Source organism: Lithobates pipiens, unplaced genomic scaffold (assembly GCF_037356315.1).
Source record: "Lithobates pipiens isolate NorthernLeopardFrog02 unplaced genomic scaffold, aLitPip1_a1.2 Scaffold_27, whole genome shotgun sequence".
Classification (NCBI taxonomy): domain Eukaryota; kingdom Metazoa; phylum Chordata; class Amphibia; order Anura; family Ranidae; genus Lithobates; species Lithobates pipiens.
In genome coordinates this window covers 8,822,940-8,848,345 of record NW_027507788.1, presented here as the reverse complement: position 1 = coordinate 8,848,345, position 25,406 = coordinate 8,822,940, and the positions used below count along the sequence as shown (strand labels likewise).

Genomic DNA, 25,406 nt, shown 5'->3' with positions numbered 1-25,406 from the left:
ACTATATGAATATGATATAGACGTGTATATAGTACATGTGGATGTTTCTTCTTTTTGTAGTCCTTAAGTACATAGTCAAGACTATTCACTTCCTTAAACTATGTAAAAAAAACACAACAGTGTTTGATAATATTTTATAAACATAATTACAATGGGGAACATAACAAGGATTCTTCCTGTTATCGGTTTTATTGTTCTGCACCTCAGCAATAAAAGGGAACAGGCATCCCATAATGCAAAATAAGTGTAAAGCCTGTGACAGACCCCTTTATACATTTTAATCCCGATATATAAAGTTGCACAATCCAATTAATTAAAGGGGCCGCGTTTGTTTTGTTTTTTTTAGCAGTTAACAGCAGGGTTACCATTGGGTTAGCTTTAGGGCTAACAAAAGGGTTAGAGTTAGCATTAGGGCTAACTATAGGGTTATAATTAGGGTTAGAGTTAACCATTAGGGTAAACAATATGGTTAGAATTAGGGTTAAGGTTAGCATCGGGGTTACCAATCGGGTTAGCGTCAGGGTTAGAGGTAATATTAGGGTGAACAATAGGGTTAAGGTTAAAATTAGGGTTAACAATTGAGTTAGAGCTAGGATTAGCATCAGGGTTAACAATAAGGTTAGAGTTCTCATTAGGGTTAACAATAGGGTTTGAGTTAGTGTTAGGCCGCGTACACACGGGCGGATTGTCTGCCCAACTTAGTCCGCTGAACCGTGTTTCAGCGGACAATCCGCTCGTGTGTGGGCTTCAGCGGACTTTTTCAGCGGACAATCTGACGGACTTTGTCTTTCGGAATTTCCGTAATTTTGTCCGTCCAAACTTGGTTTTGTCCGTCCAAACTTGGTTTCAGCGGACAGTCCGCTCGTGTGTAGGCAAGTTGGATGGACTAAGTATGGCGCATGCTCAGAAAGGATTTACACGGCGGAAGGTTGCATTGCAGTGTATTGGACGTCGTTTTTCTAGTCCCGTCGTATGTGCTGTACACGTCATCGCACACGCTTTCAGCGGACTGTCTGTTCATCGTGTGTGGTCAAGTCCGTTCATTCAAAATGTTGGACGGACTGTCTGTCGGATTGTCTGACGAACTTAGTTGGGCAGACAATCCGCCCGTGTGTACACGGCCTTAGGGTTAGCATTAGGGTTTAAAAAATAAGGGTAGAATTAGAGTTAGCATTAGCATCAGGGTTAACAATAGGGTTACAGTTACGCTTAGCATTAGGGTTAACAATGAGGTTAGAGTTACGGTTAGGGTTAGCTACAGGGTTAACAATAGGGTTAGAATAAGTGTTAGGGTCAACAATAGGGTTGGGGTTAACATTAGGGTTAGCTATAGGGTTATATTTAGGGTTAGAGTTAACATTAGGGTTAACAATGTGGTTAGAATTAGGGTTAACGTTAGCTTTAGGGTTAACAATAGGGTTAGGGTTAGCTTAAGGGTTAGAATTAGCATTAGGGTGAACAATAGGGTTAAGGTTAACATTAGGGTTAACAATTGAGTTAGAGTTAGGGTTAGCATCAGGGTTAACAATGTTAAGGTTAGCATTTGGGTTAAAAAATAAGGGTAGAATTAGAGTTAGCATTAGCATCGGGGTTAACAATAGAGTTACAGTCACGATCGAATTGTCGGGCGTACTTAGTCCAGCAAACAATCCGGCGGATAGTCCGGCGGACTTTCTACCGAATGGACTTGGCCGCACATGGACACACAGAAAGTCCGGCGATTGCTAGCGCGATGACGTACAGCACGTACGACGGGATTAGAAAAAGGAAGTTCAATAGCCAGTAGCCAATAGCTTCCTTTTCATACTTGCTTCTGAGCATGCGTCATTCTTAGGACTAGCATACTGACGAACGTATTGGCCGCTGAAACCCAAGTCCGGCGGAAAGATTGGACTGCAAAAATACTTTCTAAGTCCGCCAGACTTTACACTGAGAAAGTCCACTGAAGCCCACACACGATCGGATTGTCCAGTGAAATGCGTTTCGGCGGACTAAGTACGCCGGACAATTTGATCGTGTGTACGTGCCATTAGGGTTAGCATTAGGGTTAACAATAAGATTAGAGTTATGGTTAGGGTTAGTTACAGGTTAACCAATAGGGTTAGAGTAAGTATAAGGGTCAACAATAGGGTTGGGTTTAACATTAGGGTTAGGGTTAGAGTTAGCATTGGGGTTAACTATAGGGTTATAGTTAGGGTTACAGTTAACATTAGGGTTAACAATGTGGTTAGAATTAGGGTTAACATTAGTATCAGGGTTAACAATAGGGTTAGGATTAGCATCAGGGTTAACAATAAGGTTAGTGCTGTTGTTAGCATCAGCGTTGACTATAGGATTCGATCTAGAGTTATCATTAGGGTTAACAATATGATTAGAATTAGGGTTACAGTTAGCAACAGGGTTAGCATTAGGGTTAGCTTTAGGGCTAACAAAAGGATTAGAGTCTGCATTAGGGTTATAATTAGGGTTAGAGTTAACCCTAATTCTAACCGTATTGATAATCCTAATGATAACTCTAGATCTAAGCCTATGGTTAACCCTGATGCTAACATTAACCCTAATTCTAACCGTATTGTTAACCCTAATGTTAACGTTAGCATCAGGGTTAGAGCTAGTGCTAGGGTTAGCATCAGGGTTAGAGTTAGGGTTAGGGTTAACATTAGGGTTAACAATGAGGTTAGATTTAGGGTTAAGATCAGGGTTAACAATAGGATTAGAGTTAGCATTAGGGTTAGGGTTAACATAAGGATTAAAACTAGGGTTAAAGATAGTGTTAGAGTTCAAAAATAAGGGTAGAATTAGGGTTAGCCTTAGCATCAGGGTTAACAATAGCATTACAGTTAGGGTTAGCATTAGAGTTAACAATAGGGTTAGAGTTAGTGCTAGGGTAAGTATTAGGGTTAACAGTATGGTTATAATTAGGGTTAGCTTTGGCATTGGGGTTAACAATAGGGTTAGAGTTAGTGTTAGGGTGAACAATAGGGCTAAAGTGGTTGTAAGCCTTTCCAGCCCTTCCAGTTACCAAGTGACTGGCCTCAGGTGATACATGGAAAGGAAACAAATCCTCCTACATAAGTTGTACCTGTTTATCTGCAGTCTTCTCTTCTCTACATCCAGTCAAAAGGTTTCAGAATTTATAAAGCTTGTCAGCTGTCTGAAAAAAAAATGTATTCAAAGAACGAGCTCGCTTCTGTCAGGATACACTGGCTGATCGGCTGCAGTTGCTGATCAACAAAGGTTTTCCAGCATATTCGTTCAACAGAAGTCAATCGATTGATCAAGTCCAAAGTCAGCTCAGCCTTCAACCAGGAGATTCCAGAGCTCTTCATGCTTCCCTCTGCTGACCAGCTTCATGGAGATGCTGATTTCATTTTCCAGCAGGACTTGCCCACACTGCCAAAACTACCAATACTTGGTCACATGATCATGGGATCACTGCGCTTGACTGGTCAGCAAACTCACCTGACCTAAATCCCATAGAGAATCTGTGGGGTGTTGTCAAGAGGAAGATGAGAGACACCAGACCCAACAATGCAGATGAGCTGAAGGCCGCTATCAGAGCAACCTGGGCTTCCATAAGACCTCAGCAGTGCTACCGGCTGATCTCCTCCGTGCCACGCCGCATTGATGCCACAATTTATGCAAAAGGAGCCCCGACCAAGTATTGAGTGCACACTATACTGTACATGGACAGGCTTCTCACTAAGACAACATTTCTGGATTAAAGATCCTTTTTTTTTATTAGTCTTATGTAATATTATAATTTTCTGAGATACAGAATTTTGAGTTTTCAATCGCTGTAAGCCATAATCATTAAAAGAAAGAAATGCTTGAAAGATATCGCTCTGTGTGAAACACATCTATATAATATACAGTGTCTCACAAAAGTAAGTACACCGCTCACATTTTTTTTTTACATATTTTATTATCTCTTTTCTCTTCCATATTTTTTTTGTATTATATTTAATATAGAGATTTTAAGATTAGCCACTAGAGGGAGCCCTAGTATACAACATTTTGGATTAACCACTAGAGGGAGCTCTAATATAAATATACAGGTGCATCTCGTAAATTAGAATATCATCAAAAAGTAAAACTCGTATACGGTATCTCACAAAAGTGAGTACACCCCCCCACTTTTTTTGCCAGCGGTTTAGACAATAATGGCTTTGTGTTGAGTTATTTTGAGGGGACCGCAAATTTACACTGTTATACAAGCTGTACACTCACTACTTTACATTGTAGACAAGTGTCATTTCTTCAGTGTTGTCACATGAAAAGGTAGAATAAAATATTTACAAAATTGTGAGGGGGTGTACTCACTTTTGTCAGATACCGTATCCGAGTTTCACTTTTTAAAGCGGAGCTCCACCCGAATTCCTACTCCTATGCCTATGTGATTATCTGGTTCTCTAATCGCTGGATATCCCCCTTACCTTGCTGCTGTCTTGTTCTCTTTTTTTCTTATTTTAAATCTCCTGCTCCTGGAGATTCCGGAAAGGGGCGGTGCTGCTGCGGATATGGGCGGCAGGTCAGCTCTTCCTGTCGGCCGCACAGACTCCTGGGATAGTTTTTTCAATTTCCCAGGAGTCTGTGCGGCGCCCAGGCTCGAGTTCTCGCGCGTGCGCATCTCAGTTGCCATCACAACGGGGCAGGACTTCCTAAGACACCGCCCGTTGTGATGGCAACCTGAGTTGTTGTCAGCGCTCGAGCGGTTTAATCTGCGCATGCGCGAGATCGGAGATTATACGGGCGGTGCATGCTGGGACATTAGCAGCACAGTGTCCCGGAAGACAATGCCTGTGGGCTTCACATGCCCACAGGCAAAATGGAAAACGTCAGGAGACGTTTTTATAAAGGCTTTCTAAGACCGAAAAAACGGCAGCAAGACACTTATCGAAAAAATAAAAGTAAGTTACATAATTAGAAAACTTAATTATTGCACTTAAGACAAAAAAAAAAAAGTGGGCGGTGGAACCCCGCTTTAAACTGAATTACTGAAACAAGTAAACTTTTTGATGATATTCAAATTTTACGAGCTGCACCTGTGTAATTATATTAGAGCTCCCCCTAGTGGTTAATCCCAGAATTTTGTATACTAGAGCTCCCTCTAGTGGCCAATCTTAAAACCTCTATATTAGATATAATACAAAAAAATATGGAAGAGCAAACATGTAAAATAGTTAAAATAACTGTATTAATACGTATAAAAACAGAAATAAGTCCTTCATGGAAACCTTGATGCAAAAAAATAAAAATAATATATTAATATAAAAAATAAAAATAAAATGTGTAATCTCTGAAAATATATAACAGGGCTCAAAATAAACAGTAAAATATTGTAGTTATTTTATATTATGTGTTTGGATGAATTGTCCTATGAAGGGGCCTACATACAGTGAGAATGTTGGATACATTTTATCATTTTTGACCCACTGCGCCATAGTTGGATCTACCTCTGAGATTGCCACTTCTGCATCGGTCATTTTGACTATTACTTTTTTGGTGTTGGATGGCCCAATCTCCACACGTAGGCCTACCATCTAAGGAGTTTTTGTATACCAGAGATAAAGGATATTTTTCCTTCAAATAGGAAAAAACTTTCCAGTATAAATGTTACCCCGTCACCTCTTGTTTTGCAGGACCTTCCTGTGGGGACTGTTACCATATTGATACCACCACTCTGATTAGTGTGGTGATTGGAGATGTTTTCTTAACGGTGGTCATCATCCTGGTGGTTTACTACTGCACGAAACAGAGCTTCCAGAAAAAGCATAACGATGGTAAGACCTATTGTAACTGGAGGGGCGGGAGGGGAGAAAGGAAGGTGAAAAGTGGGAGGAAGAAGAAAAGGAAAGGAGGGAGGGAGGAAGGAAGCAAGGAAGGAAAATATGAGAAGAGGAAGGGAAGGAAGGAAGAAAGATGAGAAGAGTAAGAGGAGGGAGGAAGGGGAAGGAAGAAGAAAAAGGGAAGGAAAAAAGGAAGGCTGGGAGAAAGGAGTAGGGGGAAAGGAAGGAAGAAAAAAAAGGGAGGAAGGATGAAGGAAGGATGAAAGAAGGATGAAGGAGGAAATAAAAGGGAAATGAATGAGAAGAGGGGAAGAAAGGAAGGAAGGATGGAAGGAAGGTGGGAGGGATAGAACATATGAGAAGAAGAAGTGAAGGAAGGTGAAAAGGGGAGGAAGAAGAAAAGGAAAGGAGGAAGGGAGGGAGGAAGGAAGGAAAGAAGGAGGGAAGGATGGGACGAAGGAAGGAAGGTGGGGAGGATGGAAAATATGAGAAGAGGAAGGGAAGGGTGGGCGGGAAGAAAGATATGAGAAGAGGGAGGAAGGAGAAGGAAGAAGAAGGAAGGGGCGGGGAGGAAGAAGAGAAGGGAAAAAAAAGGAAGGATGGGAAAAAGGAGAAGGAGGAAAGGAAGGAAGGGAGGAAGGATGAAAGAAGGATGAAGGAAGGAATAAAAGGAAAATTAATGAGAAGAGGGGAAGGAAGGAATAAAAGAGGAAGGAAGGAAAGAAGGAAGGAAGGAAGGAAGGAAGGAAAGAAGGAAGGATGGAAAATATGAGAAAAGGAAGGGAATGGTAGAGGGAAGAGAGGTATGAGAAGAGTGAGAAGAGGGAGGGAGTGAAGGAAGAAGAAAGAGGGGAGGGAAGGAAGAAGGGAAGGAACAAAGGAAGGATGGGAGAAAGTAGAAAGAGGAAAGGAAGGAAGGAAGGAAGGGTAAAAAGGGAGGAAGGAAAGAAGAGGAAGGATGAAAGAAGGGATGGTGAAGAAGGATTGACGAAGGATGTAGGAAGGATGAAGGAAGGAATAAGGGGGAAATGAATGAGAAGATGGGAAGGAAGGAAGGTGGGAGGGATAGAAAATATGAGAAGAGGATGGGAAGGAAGGTGAAAAGGGGGAGGAAGGAAGGAAGGGGAAGGGAGGGAGGGAGGAAGGAAGGAAGGAAGGAGAAGGGAGGGATGGAAAATATGAGAAGAGGAAGGAAAGGGTGGGTGGGAAGGAAGATATGAGAAGAGTGAGCAGAGGAAGGGAGGGAGGGGAAGGAAGAAGAAGGAGGGGAGGGAAGGAAGAAGGGAAGGAAAAAAGGAAGGATGGGAGAAAGGAGAAGGAGGAAAGGAAGGAAGGATGAAGGAAGGTTGACGGAAGGATGAAAGAAGAAATAAAAGGGGAATTATTGAGAAGGAAGGAAGGAAGGAAAAATATGAGACGATTAAGGGAAAGAAGGTGAAAAGGGAGGAGGAAAGGAAGGCGAGAAGGGGGAGGGAAGGAAGGAAGGAAGGAAGGAAGGAAGGAAGGAAGGAAGGAAGGAAGGAAGGAAGGAAGGAAGGGAACTGCGAAGGTACACAGGAAATATTTGGTGAAATCGGGCTAAACTAGCTTTTGGTAAAATGAAGTTGTTTCCTTTCAGTCTCTCCCAAATTGAAATGTCAAATAGGGAAAGACTGCTAATAAAATAATTCTATGCATATAATCTTTAGTAATAAAAGAAGAGACATGCTATCTAGCAGAAACAAAGGGATGAATTAAAATCTATATTGTTTTTGTAAGGTTTTTACAAAGATTCTTTGTCATTTGTCAGCTGCCCTATGATGACAAACTGTCCCTCTTTGCGTCTTCCAGATGACAGGAAAGTCTACATGAACATGCCGATAAGATGAGAACGACCTCCTCTCTCACTCATTGGATTCTGACCCTTTTTTTATTTGCTACACATTTTATTCAGTTAGCAGCGGGCTGCTCCCAGCACCAACAAGCTTCACAGTCTTGCTGTGTTTCTTCTTTGTATTTTATGTATCATACATGTATAAAGTTACTCTTGTCCTATACGCAGGAATCCTATTGTTAGTTTTCAATATATTAAAGCAGAACTCAGGGAAAACGGCTATTGAAATACATCTATAAGAACTGTCTAACCTACATTTTGTAAAATTTTCAGCCAGTCTTTTTGTAGTGGATACCCCTTCCAGGTATCATAGCCAGGTTCCAGATCTGCAGTGTCAAGTAAAGTGTACATAAACCTTAACATTGATGATTAACGAATGCATTCCTTTTTAAATAAAGTAACTGGTAAATGTTCTTTTAGCTACCTAGTATCTTGTTTACTTGAGAATACCTTGAGATCCTGCCAGTTCCATTCCCTTCCTGTAGCATTCTGGTCATGCCATCCATGTGTCCCGCATCTTGCTGGTTGGAACAACAGGGTGCAGTGGGAAGCCTGTAGTCTTAGTCGGCTTTGCTGCCACGCCCCCTGGTCCTCTGCTTGAAACATAATACTGTACATAGACTGGGAATGTATTTCCCCCACGATGTCTGAACTTGAGGAAAGGGATGGGCAGGGGGACGATGTGCAGTCACATGACTGTGGAATTAACCCTTTTAAAGCTTGTTAAAAGACCCACCCTCACCCCTCTCATTGGACAATGAGGAATCAATGACACAAAGGACCTGACGACTGTCTCCTTTTTCACCTTCCAAGACCTTTGCCTGGACTTGACTACTCTTTTACTTGCCACCTGCTTTTGACCTTTGTCTGGACCTGACTACTCTCTCCTTTGCAACCTTCCAAGACCCTTGCCTGGACCTGACTACTCTCTTACTTGCCACCTGCTTTTGAGCCTTGCCTGGACCTGACTACTCTCTTCTTTGCAACCTTCCAAGACCCTTGCCTCAACCTGATTATGCTCTTTCTTGCCACTTGCTTTTGACCCTTGCCTGGACCTGACTACTCTTTCCTTTGCCACCTTCCAAGACCCTTGACAGGACCTGACTACTTTCTTACTTGCCACCTGCTTTTGAGCCTTGCCTGGACCTGACTACTCTCTTCTTTACAACCTTCCAAGACCCTTGCCTCGACCTGATTACACTCTTTCTTGCCACCTGCTTTTGACCCTTGCCTGGACCTGACTACTCTCTTCTTTGCAACCTTCCAAGACCCTTAACTGGACCTGACTACTTTCTTACTTGCCACTTGCTTTTGACCCTTGCCTGGACCTGACTACTCTCTCCTTTGCCACCTTTCAAGACCCTTGCCTTGACCTGACTACTCTCTTTTGTGCCACCTGCTTTTGACCCTTGCCTGGACCTGACTACTCTCTTCTTTGCAACCTTCCAAGACCCTTGCCTCAACCTAATTACACTCTTTTTTGCCACTTGCTTTTGACCCTTGCCTGGACCTGACTACTCTTTCCTTTGCCACCTTCCAAGACCCTTGACTGGACCTGACTACTTTCTTACTTGCCACCTGCTTTTGACCCTTGCCTGGACCTGACTACTCTCTCCTTTGCCACCTTCCAAGACCCTTGCCTCAACCTGACTACTCTCTTTTGTGCCACCTGCTTCTGACCCTTGCCTCAACCTGACAACTCTCTCCTTTGCCACCTTCCAAGACCCTTGCCTTGACCTGACTACTCCCTTACTTGCCACCTGCTTTTGACCCTTGCCTGGACCTGACAACCCTCCAACTTTCTACCTGCCTTGACCCCTGATTGTTGTCCTGCCTGTCCCCTATTGTACAGTCCCCACATCATAGCCACTCTGTTCCTGCTATTCCCTTGGTAGGAGGATCCTGACCTGGTTGCAGTTTGCAGAGAAGTAAACCAAGCGTGTCTGTGCAGCCGCCTTACCCAATAGACTATAATGGGAAGCTGTCACTGGGGTGCATGCGGCAATTGTGCATCCCCGTCCTGGTAAAAGATGTCCCTGCACTGGAGACGGAGCTAATTGCTCAGTGTGAATGGGACCCAATAGACCCTGTGCCTTTGGTGAGCCCACATCACCTGCCAGGGGGCATTATACCAGATAATGATACTATGTTAAAGGAAGTACTCATAAAAACAAAAACTGTTGAGTTATACGGTACATAAAGTATGTGTTATGTAGATGTCATGTTTTTTTGGCTCCACTAGGTCCAATTCACACTTTGGGATTCTCTGTGGGAGATTTTCATGCTATTCCACGTGTCGCGCATAGAGAAGTCCATTCTCTTCAACGGGCTGCCCTACGAGCATTTGTTGTCCAAAAGAAGCTCTCGTCCCTTTTTGGGACAACAAGCTTTATGCTATTTTTGAAGGCGCCTTTTTTGCAACACAACTGTCACGTGACAATCGTGGCAAAATCGCACTGCGTTTGGAGTCCCATTTAAAATGAACGGCACCCAAAGGTGATTCCGCCCTTGATTCCAAATCGCCAAGTGTGAATGGGTCCTAAGGAATGGAGGCTGTTCATTTAGCAACACTTGTTATTGCTGTTTTAATACTCAGGGAAAGTGGGGAAAAAAAAAAGACGGGATTTTAGCTTGCACCTGATTGGCTGATTGAAGTGAACACAGCTTCGCCATATTTGCCAAGTGAACGGTCTCCTTTGTCAATGCCAACGGCAGTAGAACGCCTTGCAAAAATACAAATGTATAAAAAAATATATATAAAAATTGCAAAACCGGGGAGAGCAAGTTGTATCGCAAAGAAGAGTTTCTGCAATAATAGTTGAAGTTGCAAAATTTGTAATTGCAGATGTTCTTTTCTTTCCTTATTGTGTAAGGGAAGAGGGACAGCGGGTCTTGAGTCACACATCACAAGGACAAGCTTCTATATTTAAATAAGAACAGAGAGGAGGGATGCAATCCAGTCTACAGACATCACAAGACATGTATTCTATTGGGGTTCAGAGGACGCTGTGATCATTTTTTTTATCTACGTTATTTTTAAAGTGGACCTGTCTTCAGACATGTTTTATGTTAGGTAATGTGTCGGCTCAACCTTTCCAGGTACAATAATTCTGGAAAAGCTCACAGCCGAGGCTCAAGTGTCTCCCCGCTGGTAAACAATGGGAGAAGATGGGAGCAGGCGCCTGGTTCACTAATCTTGGAGTATCAAAGTATCGGGCATAAGACGCCGCTGGAACCGACCCGGTGCTTGCATACTGTGTGGCTGCAGTCAGCTCTGGTCCAGCCACACCCTTGATGAATTCTGCCCCACCCACTCAGCCAACCAAGTTCCTCCACCCCAACCTCGCTCATCCGTGTCTTTATGGACCTTGCTTTGTGCACTGGTGGGGAGTCATGTTGGAACAGGAAGGGTCCATCCCCAAACTGTTCCCACAAAGTTGGGAGCATGAAATTATCTAAAATGTCTGACGCCTTAAGTGTTCCTTTCACTGGAACTAAGGGGCCAAACCCAATCCCTGAAAAACAACCCCCACACCATAATCCCCCCGCCAAACCCAATCCCTGAAAAACAACCCCCACACCATAATCCCCCGCCAAATCCAACCCCTGAAAAACAACCCCCACACCATAATCCCCTGCCAAACCCAACCCCTGAAAAAAAAAACCCACACCATAATCCCCCCGCCAAACCCAACCCCTGAAAAACAACCCCCACACCATAATCCCCCCGCCAAACCCAACCCCTGAAAAACAACCCCCACACCATAATCCCCCCACCAAACCCAACCCCTGAAAAACAACCCCCACACCATAACCCCCCCTTCACCAAATGATTTGGTCCAATGCACAAAGAAAGGTCCATAAAGACACAGATAAGCGAGTTTTGGCGGAGAAACTTGACTGTCTTGACCTCAACCCGATAGAACACCTTTGGGATGAATTAGACTGCGAGCCAGGCCTTTTTGTTCATCATCAGTGCTTGACCTCACAAATTCACTTCTGGAAGAATGGTCAAACATTCCCATAGACACCAGTCAGGAAGGGTAGGGGACGTACAAATCACCCGACCCTGCCCCCAGCACCTGCCCCCTCATGGGTGGTACTCATGCAATCGGCCTCCAGTGTTCGTGGGGATGCAGAGCGAGATCGCTCCCTCCGATGAGGACGGCCTCCTCTGAGTCTCCCAGATCTCCAGGTACATCCCCCCCCCAGTACCAGCCAATGCAGTTGCTTCTCCTGTTGCCTAATTGGGTCTCAGGACCCACTTCCTGATTGGCCGGGAGGAGAAGGAGGAAGACAATAACGAATAATATTTTGCTATTATCATACAACTGGGTGGGCTTAGGGCGCAGTGCTGTGTGCCCCGATCCCACCCTTTATTTAAGCCAATTAGAGCCCCAGGCTCTAATCATGTGCTTAAAAAAAAAAACCCATTGAAATCCATGTGTCTGGAACCTTGCATTTAGATTAGGGACCGGACACATGGATTGGGGGGGGGCGGCCCTAATTGAGCGGCCGCCACTGATAGACACACTCCTAAACATGGTGGACGGCCGTCCCAGAAGAGTTGAAGCTGTTATAGCTGCAAAGGGTGGCCAACTCAATATTGAACCCTATGGACTAAAGCCTCGTACACACGATCTGACTTTCCGTGATGACAGGCTGTTGGCGGAAAATCCGACCGTTTGTACGCTCCATCGGACAATTGTTTGCTGGATTTTCCGCAGACAAATGTTGGATGGCAGGCTTTAAAATTTTCCACGGACAAATGTCTGTTGTCGGATTTTCTGAGCGTGTGTACACAAGTCCATCAGACAAAAGTTCAAAGTACAAACACGCATGCTCGGAAGCAAGGGCGAGCCAGAAGCGGTCGGTCTTGTAAACTAGCATTTGCAATGGAGAATTAACATTCGCGACGTGGCAATTATTCTTTAATGGGGTAATAATGAAGCTGCTTTGGTGATACTGATGCAGTTATTGCAAATTAATTTTCAAAGGCTTTTTTTTTTTTTTGTGATATCAAGAATAATATTATTATGCTTTTTTTATTTACCACAACACCATTATCCCGGACTTTTTTAAGATCAAAGATACAACTAAGTTGTTGTCCCTTGTTAATTTTACATTGTATTTTTTTTAAATGTAACTGCCGACTCCCAAACTGCCATTTGAAGTAAAACACACAGCCAAGTATTATTCTACACACTTTTTTTTATTGTGCATTTAAAAAAATAAAAATAAACTTAGACATGCTATCTGTCAATAGAACTTAAGGGCCGGTTCACACTGCAGGCGAGGCGAGGCGACACCGACTTGCCTCGCCGCGACCTGCCGCGACCTCAGCGGCAACTTGCAGATGACTTCTGTATAGAAGTCAATGCAAGTCGCCCCGAGGTCGCCGAGAAGTAGTACAGGAACCTTTTTTCTGAGTCGGAGCGACTCGAGTCGCTCCTCTCAGAACGGTTACATTGTACAGAACGGGGGCGTCTTGTCACACTGCGGCGAGGCGAGTCGTGTCGCCTCGCATCGCCCGCAGTGTGAACCGGCCCTAACCAAAAAGTGCATTCTATGCATCCAAAAATATAGAAAACAAATCAAATCATTATTATTCAACCCAAAAATAAAATAAAAGCCCCATGCATGTGTCCTGCTTCTTAAAGTGGAGGGCCACCCTGAAAAAAAAAAATACATTAAAATTTAGAAAAAAATCTGAAAAAAAAAAAAGATTTTTTTTTTAACTTACCAGAAATGCCTGTTGCTAGGCACATCATCCTAATCTGCCTCCACGGAGATCTTCTTTCTTCTCTCCTCCGTGCGGCGTCTTCTGGGTAATAGGTCGCGCTGTGTTCTGGGAACTGTGTGTCCCAGAACACAGCGCGCCCCATTCACAAAGCGCTGCGCGACTCGCACATGCGCAGTAGGAAACGGGCAGTGAAGCCGCAAGGCTCCACTGCCAGTTTCCCTTAGCCAAAATGGCGGCGCCGGGACCCGAGAGCCGAGGGATGGGTCAGCCTCGGACGGCCGACATCGCGGGTGCCCTGGACAGGTAAGTGTGCTTATTAAAAGTCAGCAGCTACAGTGTTTGCAGCTGCTGACTTTTAAAAAAATTTTTTTAAAACCGCCCCTCCTCTTTAATAGATAGACACACTCCTAAAAAAATAAAAATAAAAGCCCCATGCATGTGCCCTGCTTCTTAATATAGGGGGTCAGCAATGTCAAGAGTTGGTGAAAGCAGGGGTCCGTCATCCAGAGATAATTTCGGAATCATCCGGATTATTCTCCTGGAGCTCCCGCAGCAAAGGCATATGACATAATTGGTCACCATTAATAAAGCAACCAATTTTTGGTCCAAGAACTCCTCCTCTTCCTGTTCCTGGACTGGACTTGGGTCAAAGCAATAGCTCAGAGGCCTCCTCCAATTCCGCAACTGCTTCTGGTTGACGAACGTGTCTGGTTGACGAACGGACGAAACGAAATGGAAAGCGCAAACTGAAATGTGCTAAGATGAAAAGCGTGAATCAACACTCGCCAAACTTCTACTAACACGAAAATAGCAGAAGGAGCCCAAAGCTTGGCGCTAAAGAGCTGAAAAAACTCGTAGTACGTCACTACATTCGTGTTTGATTGCCCGACAATTCCTTGCCGTTTGTATGCAAGACAAAATTCAAGCACACGCCTTTCGGACAAAAGTCAGAGGTTTTGTCTGCGGAAAATCCGATCATGTGTACGAGGCTTTAGACTGAGATGCCATTAAAGTACATAGGCGTGTAAAGGCAGGCATCCCAATACTTTTGGTAATATAGAGAATATATATATTGTAGTGAGCCTTGGTGTGAGAAGTTAGTCATGTGTTCATCCTATGCAATCCTGACTGATTAATTGGCAATACCCCCACCCAAATGCACTATAAATTCAGGCCTTACCAAGGGGATGCACAGGCTGGGATTGCATTGGCAACTATCATCTTGGATAAAGTATTCATATTGTATTAAGTATTGCACTTCCTCACACGGGGCACCAAAAAAATTAAAATAAAAAAATGAAAAAAATTAAATAAAGTATTGCACTTCCGCTCAGCACTTCAGCGATTGCACAAAGCGAAAATACACAACAGACTTCTGCAGAACAGTAAACAGACTACAGGTGACCTGATTCTCCAAACTTTTTCTTCTCTCATTCAGGCTTCCTCTCAATCTCACCACTCTGTATCACTCTGTATCAGGCACTCCCTACTTTTCCTTCTCACAGTGGCATCCTCTCTCCTTAAATTCTCACTCCTCCACGCGCCTTCTCCACCCCACAGCTTGTATATATCACCCTCACTCCTTTCTTCACCTTATTACTGCACTCATCGGCTCCTGCTAATTCTGAACCCAAATACCAATAAAGCCTGCAGGCCACTGGGACGTGTCCCTCCACATACGTCACACTCCCATATCACCTCTCTCACCCTTCTGCTTCTTCTAACTTCTGGAGATATTTCCCCAAATCCTGGACCGCCATCTTTTACCTTCGGCCAACATACCCAGCACAACCCGTCCTCTGATAGCAGCACAATCCACACAATCTCATCTCTATTCCTCTTCAGCCTAGAGCAGTGAATCTGAACCATGGTTCTGTGGAACCCTAGGGTTCCTCCAGAGGTTGTAGGGGTTCCTTCAGCATTGGGCAATTTCTGCCTCTCAGATAAGTTCCCACCGACACCATTGATCTTTTTAGCTATCTGTAAGGAGGTAATTCTTCCCAATGACCACAAGTGTAAGGACCATTCTTCCCACTGACCCTCACACTAATGTATCATGAGTTGTAGAGTTCTATTTTTAGCAGGGGGTTCCCCCGAGACCGGAGAACTATTTCAAGGGTTCCTCTGTGTTGAAAAGGTTGAGAAAGACTGTACTAGAGGCCACACTCCATTACCTTTACTAGCTAGAAAATCTGTCTCTGTGTGCCCCTCTGAACTGGTTTCAATGTACTAGAGCAGTGATTCTCAACCAGGGTTCCTCCAGAGGTTGTAGGGGTTCCTTCAGCATTGGGCAATTTCTGCCTCTCAGATAAGTTCCCACCGACACCATTGATCTTTTTAACTATCTGTAAGGAGGTAATTCTTCCCAATGACCACACGTGTAAGGACCATTCTTCCCACTGACCATCACACTAATGTATCATGAGTTGTAGATTTCAAATTTTTAGCAGGGGGTTCCCTGAGACCGGAGAATTATTTCAAGGGTTCCTCTGTGTTGAAAAGGTTCAGAAAGCCTAGAGCCAGCCTCCCCTTCTCCTGTGCCCTTTGGAATGCCCGCTCTGTTTGTAACGAACTCACCACCGTCCATGACCTATTTATCACTAACTCCCTGAACCTACTTGCGATTACTGAGACCTGGATTCAAGAATCTGACCTTCCTTCTCCTGCTTCCCTCTCCTATGGTGGCCTACTGTGGACTCACTCTCTCAGGCCTAGTGGACGGAAAGGAGGTGGTGTTGGAATCCTCCTATCCTCTCAAAGCACTTTTCAGGTCCTTATCCACCCCCTTCTCTTCATTTGAAGCTCACTGTATTCATCAATTTTCTCCAGTTTCATTCATAGTTAGTGAGGTTGGATAAAGACACCAGTCCATCCAGTTCAACCTGAGTGAGTGTCTACAATTGTCCCTCTCCCTGTACATTGCACACTCACATCAGTCCCTACCCTCAAGGAGCCCACAATCCAAGGTCCCCATTTATATACTAGGGGCCCATTTTGGACAGAAGCCACTTAACCTACCTGCATGTCTTTGGATTGTGAAAGGAAACTGGAGTACCCGGAGGAAACCCACCCAGGCACAGGGAGAACATGCAAACTCCAGGCAGGTAGTGTCGTGGTTGGCATTCGAACCAGCAACCCTTCTTACTGCTAGGTGAGAATGCTAACCACTACACCACCCATTCATTGAGAATTGCTGTGATCTATCGGCCCCCTGGACCGGTATCAAACTTCCTTGACGACTTCACTGCCTGGCAGGCTCGGCACTGCCCGAGGGCCCCATGCCACTAGGGGGCCCATCAGGGTTGCCAGCCTCAGTAAAATCAGGGACAGTATGTAAAAATGTGTGTTTTTTTTTTTACATCTGTCTCTGAAATGTCCCTTACCGACATCCTTTTGGTCTAAAAATACTGAGATTATAGCTACCCCACCTCTACAGTACCTTCTCAGCCAATAGAAACATGTCTGTGTATACTGTGTGATTGTATACTGTGTGTGTGTGTTTGTGTATACTGTGTGGCCCCATAATCTCTGATTGCCCGGGGGCCCCATAATCTCCTATTGCCCGGGGGCCCCATGAGTTGTCAGTCCGCCCCTGCTGCCTGGCTACCCTACTTTCTCTTCTCTGAAATTCCAACAATCATTCTTGGTGACTTCAACATCCCTGTTAATCTTAACACTCCCGCTACTTCTAAGCTGCTGAGCCTAACCTCCTCTTTTGACCTAAAACAATGGACAAGTGCTTCTACTCACTCTGTTGGCAACTGCCTTGACCTCATCTTCTCCTACCTATGCACTCCACACACCCTCTCCAACAGGGGCGGACTGACAACTCATGGGACCCCCGGGCAATAGGAGATTATGGGGCCCCCAGGCAATCAGAGATTATGGGGCCACACAGTAGAAACAAACACATACACACAGTATACAATCACACAGTATACACAGACATGTTTCTATTGGCTGAGAAGGTACTGGAGAGATTGGGCAGCTATAATCGCGGGATTTTTAGACCAAAAGGATGTCGGTAAGGGACATTTCAGAGACAGATGTAAAAAAAACCCACACATTTTTACATACTGTGCCTGGTTTACTTAAGCTGGCAACCCTGATGGGGCCCCCTAGTGGCATGGGGCCCCCGGGCAGTGCCCGAGTGGCCCAATGGTCAGTCCGCCCCTGCTCTCCAATATTCCTTTTGCTCTATCTGATCACCACCTTATTAGTTTCACTCCTTGCCTGTCTCCTCCTTGCCTTCCAACTACCAAACTATTACCCGTTGAAACCTTCGCCATCTTAACCCTTCTCTTCTTTTTTATGCGACAGATTGTCTCTACGACAAAATCTCATCCTTGTCCTGCCCCGACTTGGCTACTTCTGTCTACAACAGTTCACTGTCACCCACCCTGGATACCTTCGCCCCCCTCACTCCGCACAGAATCAGGCCCCCGACAGCTACTACCCTGGCAGACAGACAATACCAGAAGCCTCAAAAAACATAGCCGCATTCTTGAGCGTCTGTGGCGTAAAACTAAGTCACAGCAAGATTTCAGCCAATATAAATCTGCCCTCCAAAAATACCATTCCTGCCTGCACACTGCCCCAAAAAGACCTACTTTATCACTCGCATTAACACCCTCTCGCTCAGTCAACTCTTTCCTACCTTTACCACTCTACTTCGTCCTCCATTACCCCCACCCACTAACTTACTCACTGCCCAGGAGATTGCTTATCACTTCAAAATTAAGATTGAGACGATTCGTCTCGAGATCTCCGCTCTACAGACATCTCCCTCACCTTACACTCCCTGTCCTCCTGCACAATCAATACTTCCCTCTTTTAACCCAGCTACTATAGAGGAAGTCACTAAACTTTTTTTCTAATGCCCACCTAACCTCCTGCCCCCCTGGACCCTGTTCCTTCTCAATTACTACGTTCACCATCTGACTCAATCCTACACTCCTTAACTCATATCTTCAACCTCTCACTCTCTACTGGCATCTTCCCCCACCCTCAAAAAAATAGGCGAGTGACTCCGAGACCAAAAAAGGCCTCAGACCCCACCAATCTTAACACCTTAAGACCCATCTCTTTACTCCCTTTTGCCTCCAAACTCCTTGAACGTTTAGTCTAAAACCGACTGGGCGACCACCTCATTGAGAATGACCTTCTTGATCCCCTTCAGTCTGGATTTCACCCACAGCACTCCACAGAAACTGCCCTCCTAAAACTCACTAACGACTTACTAACAGCCAAAACCAATGGTCATTATTCCATACTCTTAACCCTTGTACACACGGAAAATGTCCGATCGGACCGCATTGTCGGATAATCCGACCGTGTGTGGGCTCCATCTGACTGTTTCCATCGGGAATATCCGACGGACCAAGTTTTCCAGCTTGGCTATAAAATTTTCCGACAACATGATCCGATCGGACTTTGTCCGATCATGTGTAGAGAATTTCCGATCGGACAAAGTGCCACGCATGCTCAGATCAAATTCCTACACCAAAGCTATTGGCTACTAGCCTGAACGTAGTCCCATCATAACGAAATAACGTCATCACGTTCTGAACGATCAAATTTTCCGACAACTTAGTCCGACCGCGTGTATGCAACAGTTTCGGACAAAATTTGTCGGACAAAATCCATCGGAAAAAATAAGACGGATTTGGTTGTCAGAATGTCCGACCGTGTGTACAAGGGCTTACTCTTGGACCTTTCTGATGCCTTGGATACAGTTGACCACCCCCTCCTCCTCAAAGAACTCAATTTGCTTGGTCTCCATGGCTGCACTCTCCATTGGTTTGAATCGTACCTATCTCATCGCACCTTCAGTGTCACTTACAACTCCACTTCCTCTTCTCTGACTCCCCTTTCCATTGGGGTCCCCCAAGGTTCTGTCCTTGGACCTCTACTATTCTCGATCTTGATCTCGATCTCACATCCTCCCTGGGTCAGCTGATAGCCTCCCACGGCTTTCAATACCATTTTATATGCTGATGACACCCAAATCTATCTCTCTGCCCCTCAGCTCACCCCACCAGTCTCCTCACACATCACTGATCTACTGACAGACATATCAGCCTGGATGTCAAAACACTTCCTCAAACTTTATCTAAAACCGAGCTCTCAATATTTCCTCCCCCACGTGCCCCTTCCCCTGACTTCTCTGTCAAAGTCAATGGCACATCTATCAGTCCGTCCCCATATGCCAGGGTGCTAGGGGTAACCTTAGACTCTGAACTGTCCTTTCAGGCCCACATACAAGCCCTGTCCAAATAATGGCGCCTTAGCCTCCGCAACACATCCAGAATACGCCTCTTTTTAACTGATGACACCACCAAGCTTCTAATTCACTCCCTGGTCATCTCTCGCCTCGACTACTGCAACTCCCTCCTCATTGGATACCCTTACATAGACTATCCCCCTTTCAGTCCATAATGAATGCTGCTGCCAGACTCATCCACCTTACCAGCCATTCAGTGTCCTCCACCCCCCTCCAATCCCAGTGGCGTAACTAGAACCTTCAGGGCCCCGATGCAAGAAACCATGAAGGGCCCCCCTGAACCCCAGCCAGGGCCCTTCCCTCCGAGTGCGGCGGTGGAACTCCAGGGCGTGGTCACAGGTATGACCTTTGTGAGCCCTGTAGTTCCACCACTGGTATCAGTAGTTTTTATTTATTTATTTTTTTACATTTTTAGGTGCCCCATTGGGGGACTGTCCCTAGGCAGGATTGGGTCCCTGTCCCCAGAAGAGATGAGGTCCTTTTCTCCAGGGCAGATGAAGTTACTGCCCCCAGGTGAGAAGGGGTCCCTGTCCCCAGGGGAGGCGGGAGTCCCTGTCCCCAGATGAGAAGGGGTCCCTGTCCCCAGGGGGATATGGAGGGGGTATGTAATAGTGTGTGCTAGCTGCCTATGCTGCTGTTGGCCATATGTAGAGGGGGCTGCATGGGCTCCCTGCATCACAGGGCCCGGTTGCGGTCGCGACTGCTGCACCCCCTATAGTTACGCCCCTGTCCAATCCCTCCACTGGCTTCCACTCACCCAACGAATAAAATTCAAAGTACTAACAATAATTTACAAAGCCGTCCATAACTCTGCCCCTAGTTACATCACTGACCTAGTCCCAAAATACCAACCAAGCCGCTCTCTTCGGTCATCTCAAGACCTCCTGCTCTCTAGCTCCCTTGTCACCTCCTCCCCCATGCTCACCTCCAGGATTTCTCCAGAGCTTCTCCCATCCTGTCAGGTACTCACCAGGGGCCGAAGTGCTGAGAGCGGCTTTCCATGCAACTGGGTGCACAGTAACCCAGAGGGTGGAACAGTGGGTACAGGGCACAAAGGGGCACGGGTTGCCAGCAGGTGACTTGTAAGCAGAAGGTCTTCTGAAGGAAGAGATGCCCGTGCAGGTGGTCTTAGGACTTGTTTGGAGAGAACGCCTGGTAGGGGTTCTAAAACCTGGCGTGAAGAACAGCAGGAGGCCAGAGGGTCAAACACCAGGGAGATTAGATCAGAGTCCGAGAGCAAGCCAGGTCATACACAAAAGGTCAGTTCGTAGATCCAGGTGTCACAACACAGGGAATAGGTAGAGACCAAGAGGCAGGCCGGGGGTCAAACACAGGAGAGGTCCGAGAGAGTAGTCAGGTCCGATCCGGGTCACAACGGGAAGGCTCAGGAAACATGGCACAGGAACACAGGAATAGGGAAATCCAGGAAGCAGGCCAGAGGTCAATTGCAGGAGAGGCGATTCAGTTCGCATTGTGCGCTATACAAGTATTTCATTCATTTATTCAGAGTAGTCAGGTCTGATCCGGTTAACAACGGGAAGGCTCAGGAAACATGGCACAGGAACACAGGAACACTGGAGCTAAAGAGACAAACCAGCAAAGACAGAGAGTGAATGGTTGCCTTTTATAGGCCTGTCAGAGTGATCAGGTGGTGCGCATAGCCGTGCGCATGCGCACGCGCCGTTGTACCATGTCGCGCATATGCGTGCGCCAACCCCTACTACTGTGTGCGCGCGGACCCGCTAATTCGCGCACCCGTATGCGCAAGCCCGCCGCATTGCGCACCCGCCTGCGCCGTTGCGCCGATCTACCCAGCAGGCACGCAGGGAAGCACCGACGCTGAAGTCTGTTATACCCCTGACACATCCTCTGGAACTCCCTACCCCAATCTATCCAACTGTCCCCTAATCTATCCATCTTTAGGCGATCCCTGAAAACCCTTCTCTACAAAGAAGCCTATCCTGCATCTAAGTAACACTGTTCTTACTTCCTTCATCAGCTCACCCCTCCCACCCCCCCCCACAGTTATTACCTTTTGTATCAATTGACCCTTCCTTTTTAGATTGTAAGCTCTAACGAGCAGGGCCCTCTGATTCCTCTTGTACCAAATTGTAATGTAACTGTACCGTCTTCCCTCATGTTGTAAAGCACTGCGCAAACTGTTGGCGCTATATAAAACCTGTATTATAATAATAATAATAATAATAATATATACGTACATATATATATATATATATATATATATATATATATATATATATATATACAGTGGCGTAACTAGAACTTTCAGGGCCCCGATGCAAGGAACCATGAAGGGCCCCCCTGAACCCCAGCCAGGGCCCTTCCCTCCGAGTCCGGCGGTGGAACTCCAGGGCGTGGTCACAGGCATGACCTTTGTGAGCCCTGTATTTCCACCACTGGTATCAGTAGTTTTTTTTTATTTTTTATTTTTAGGTGCCCCATTGGGGGGCTGTCCCTAGGCAGGATGGGGTCCCCGTCCCCAGAAGAGATGAGGTCCTTTTCTCCAGGGCAGATGAAGTTACTGCCCCCAGGTGAGAAGGGGTCCCTGTCCCCAGGGGAGGTGGGGGTCCCTGTCCCCACGTGAGAAGGGGTCCCTGTCCCCAGGGGGAGATGGAGGGGGTATGTAATGGTGTGTGCGGGATGGGGGGGGGTCCTCTCACTTACCATGACCAAGCTGTAGGCCGCGCACTCATCCATGTTGGCCTGGGCTCCATCCAGTGTGCTGGACGGGCAATCAGCATATCTCCCATAAAGACCTTTCATCATCTGTGTATGATGGGGGAGGAGGGGGGGCTGGCAGACAAGCCTGCAGTGTCCTCCGGGGAGCCGGCTCTCATAGGGCTGCACTGCATCTGTGTGCTTAAATTTGTTTACCTGGGAGAAGTATGCAGTGCAGTGTGGGCCGGACTCGGGGTGGGCAGGACTCTGGCTGGGGAGAACAGACATCGGACTGAGCGGCAATGCATGGAGCAGGAGAGGGGTACTCTGAGGAGCCGGCTGAGGACACAGGTCATGCGGGGAATGCACAACTAAAAAGCAGCCATATGTAGAGGGAGCTGCATGGGCCCCCTGCATCACAGGGCCCGGTTGCGGTCGCGACTGCTGCACCCCCTATAGTTACGCCCCTGCATATATATATATATATTATTATTATTATTATATTATATATATATATATATATATATATATATATATATATATATATATATATAAAGACGGAAATGTGTTCATGCAGACTGGGAGGTCAGCAATAAAAAAGTTTGACTTCCATATTTTCAAAATACTTTGGAAAACCTCAGTGGCCAGAAGGATGTCCTTGGGTGTTAATATACGAGTAGAATCCATTTACATCGGAGACAGAGAAAGGGGAACTTCTGCTGGTTTGTGGGAGTGGGATTTTTAACCGTTCCTAATCTGACGCGCTTAGCGATGGCATGCAGCGAGGGAGGGGTGACCACACACGCAGCTCCTTAATATTATAAGCCCTCGATTATTAATGCGCACTTTGCACGTGGAAATGCGTGTCCCACCTAGGGCAGCACATTTACTTGAGTGGGGTGCCCTACATGCGCTTGTCCCCCAAAAGAGGCTCCTGCTCCTTTTTTTTTGGGGACGACAACTTTAGCGCAATTTCTAAATGCGGAGCAGAATCGCACTGTGTTCGGGATGCCATCAAAGAGTAATGGGCGACCAAATGGGAATTTTGCAGCGATTTGGACTCGGCGCAGAATCGCGGCAATTTTGCTGGTGATTCCAAATCACCAACTGTAAATGCAACCTTAACCCATCCACATGTGTATGATCGTTAAAGCCATAGGGACATTTTTTTACATTTTTTATATCTTATGGGAATTGAAATGTTATGTGATTGGTTGGCAACAGTGGTGACTGTTTATGGTATATTTTTTGGTGGGGCAGAAAACAAACCACCTTAAGCCACCCTCTCCCCGGTCGGTCGATTATCAGCTCCACACTTGCCCCATCTAGGTAGCGGGCAGCGCTTCCTTCAGGCGATGTCTCCTCCTCCTGGTCCTTCACGGTGGCTTCCCCTGCATTTTCTCCCTCCTTCTCCTCGGGACCGCTTCTCCTCTCAGCCATTCCAGTGACGGGTCTCAGGACCAGCTTCCTGACTGGCCGGGAGGAGAATTAGGAACAGGTGCGGCTCGTCCATTAGGGGTGCCCGTGCACCGCCCCCTCTCTCCTTGCCACCCCCAATATGATAATAGACAGGTTCATGAATAGCATGAATCTATCCACGGCCGCCGCGGCCACCCCCTATTCATGCATCCGGCCCCTTTTCTGATCACTGGGCGCATGAATTACAGCAGCCAGGGTTTTTTTTGAGCACCTGATTAGAGCCATAGGCTCTAATAGGCTTCAAAATAGGGTGGACTTGGGATGCTAAGGATGCGTCTGAGGCCCGCCCAGGTGTGTAGCATCACTGATCCTCCTCCCGGATTGATACCCATCATCCGATTGGCTGAAAGGACAGGCGATCCTATTGGATGCCTAGGAAGAGGGGGAGGAGACACACAACGGAAGCGAGGAGGAGAAGTGCCACCCAGTCCCTGCTGCCACTGCATGGATGCCCGGTCCCCGCCGCCGCTGCATGGATGCCCGGTCCCCACCACCGCCACATTGGTGCCGGTTCCCTGCTGTCGCTGCATGGATGCCTGGTCCCCACCGCCACCGCATGGATGCCCGGTCCCCACCACCACTGCATAGATGCCCGGTCCCCACCGCCGCTGCATGGATGCCCAGTCCCCGCCGCCGCTGCATGGATGCCCGGTCCCCACCACCGCCACATTGGTGCGGATTCCCTGCTGCCGCTGCATGGATGCCTGGTCCCCACCGCCACCACATGGATGCCCAGTCCCCACCACCACTGCATAGGTGCCCGGTCACTACCGCCGCTGCATGGATGCCCAGTCCCTGCCGCCGCTGCATGGATGCCCGGTCCCCACCACCACCACATTGGTGCCGGTTCCCTGCTGCCGCTGCATGGATGCCTGGTCCCCACCGCATGGATGCCCAGTCCCCACCACCACTGCATAGGTGCCTGGTCCCCGCCGCCGCTGCATGGGTGCCCGGTTCCCCCCGCCCAGATTGGGTACATTTTGATATTTGCATAACTCCCCCTAAGAGAATGCCCACTGCTTGCATCAGGGCTGACGGCACTTGAAAGGAGTACTGAGGCGGGTGAATTTGATATTTGCTTAACTCCTCCCAAGAGACCACCCCCACTGTTTGCATCAGGGCTAAGGGCTCTAGAGAGGAGTATTGAGGCAGAGCGAATTCGATATTTACTCCTCTCAAGAGACCACCCACTGCTTGCCTCAGAGGCTGAGGGCTCTTGAGAGGAGTACTTGGGCAGGCATCTTTCAGGAAGCTATGTACAGCCCCCTGCCGGTCCCTCCCACCAGCCATGTTCTGCCTGCATTGCGTAGAGAAGCACAGAGACCCAGTGATGGCATCACTAAGTCTAAAATTAGGCATGTAATAAAAATTAGCATGTTGATGGAAGAATGGGGGAAAACAGAAGTAGATTAAGCGAACATGGGGGCAGCAAACACAGAGAATCAATCTGCAGAGCTGTTCACAGGCCGGGTTGAGCAAACTTCACAATGTGGTTTCGCAAGTCTTTCCTCTTTCTGAGCTGGGCAGAGGGTCCTGTGACCACTACGCTGTGTACAAACT

At 46.7% G+C, this 25,406-nt stretch overlaps 1 long non-coding RNA gene across 2 annotated transcripts in view; it reads left to right on the top strand.

Moving 5' to 3' along the window:
* Nucleotides 1-8,081, top strand: part of LOC143933474 (uncharacterized) — a 26,899-nt gene extending 18,818 nt beyond the window's left edge. The window contains exons 3-4 of one of the 2 annotated variants that reach the window (XR_013263101.1): nucleotides 5,643-5,783; nucleotides 7,579-8,081. This is a non-coding gene — a long non-coding RNA (uncharacterized LOC143933474). The remainder of the gene's footprint in view (nucleotides 1-5,642; nucleotides 5,784-7,578) is intronic. The other variant, XR_013263100.1, reaches the window with a different exon arrangement.
* The last annotated feature ends 17,325 nt before the right edge of the window (nucleotides 8,082-25,406 follow it).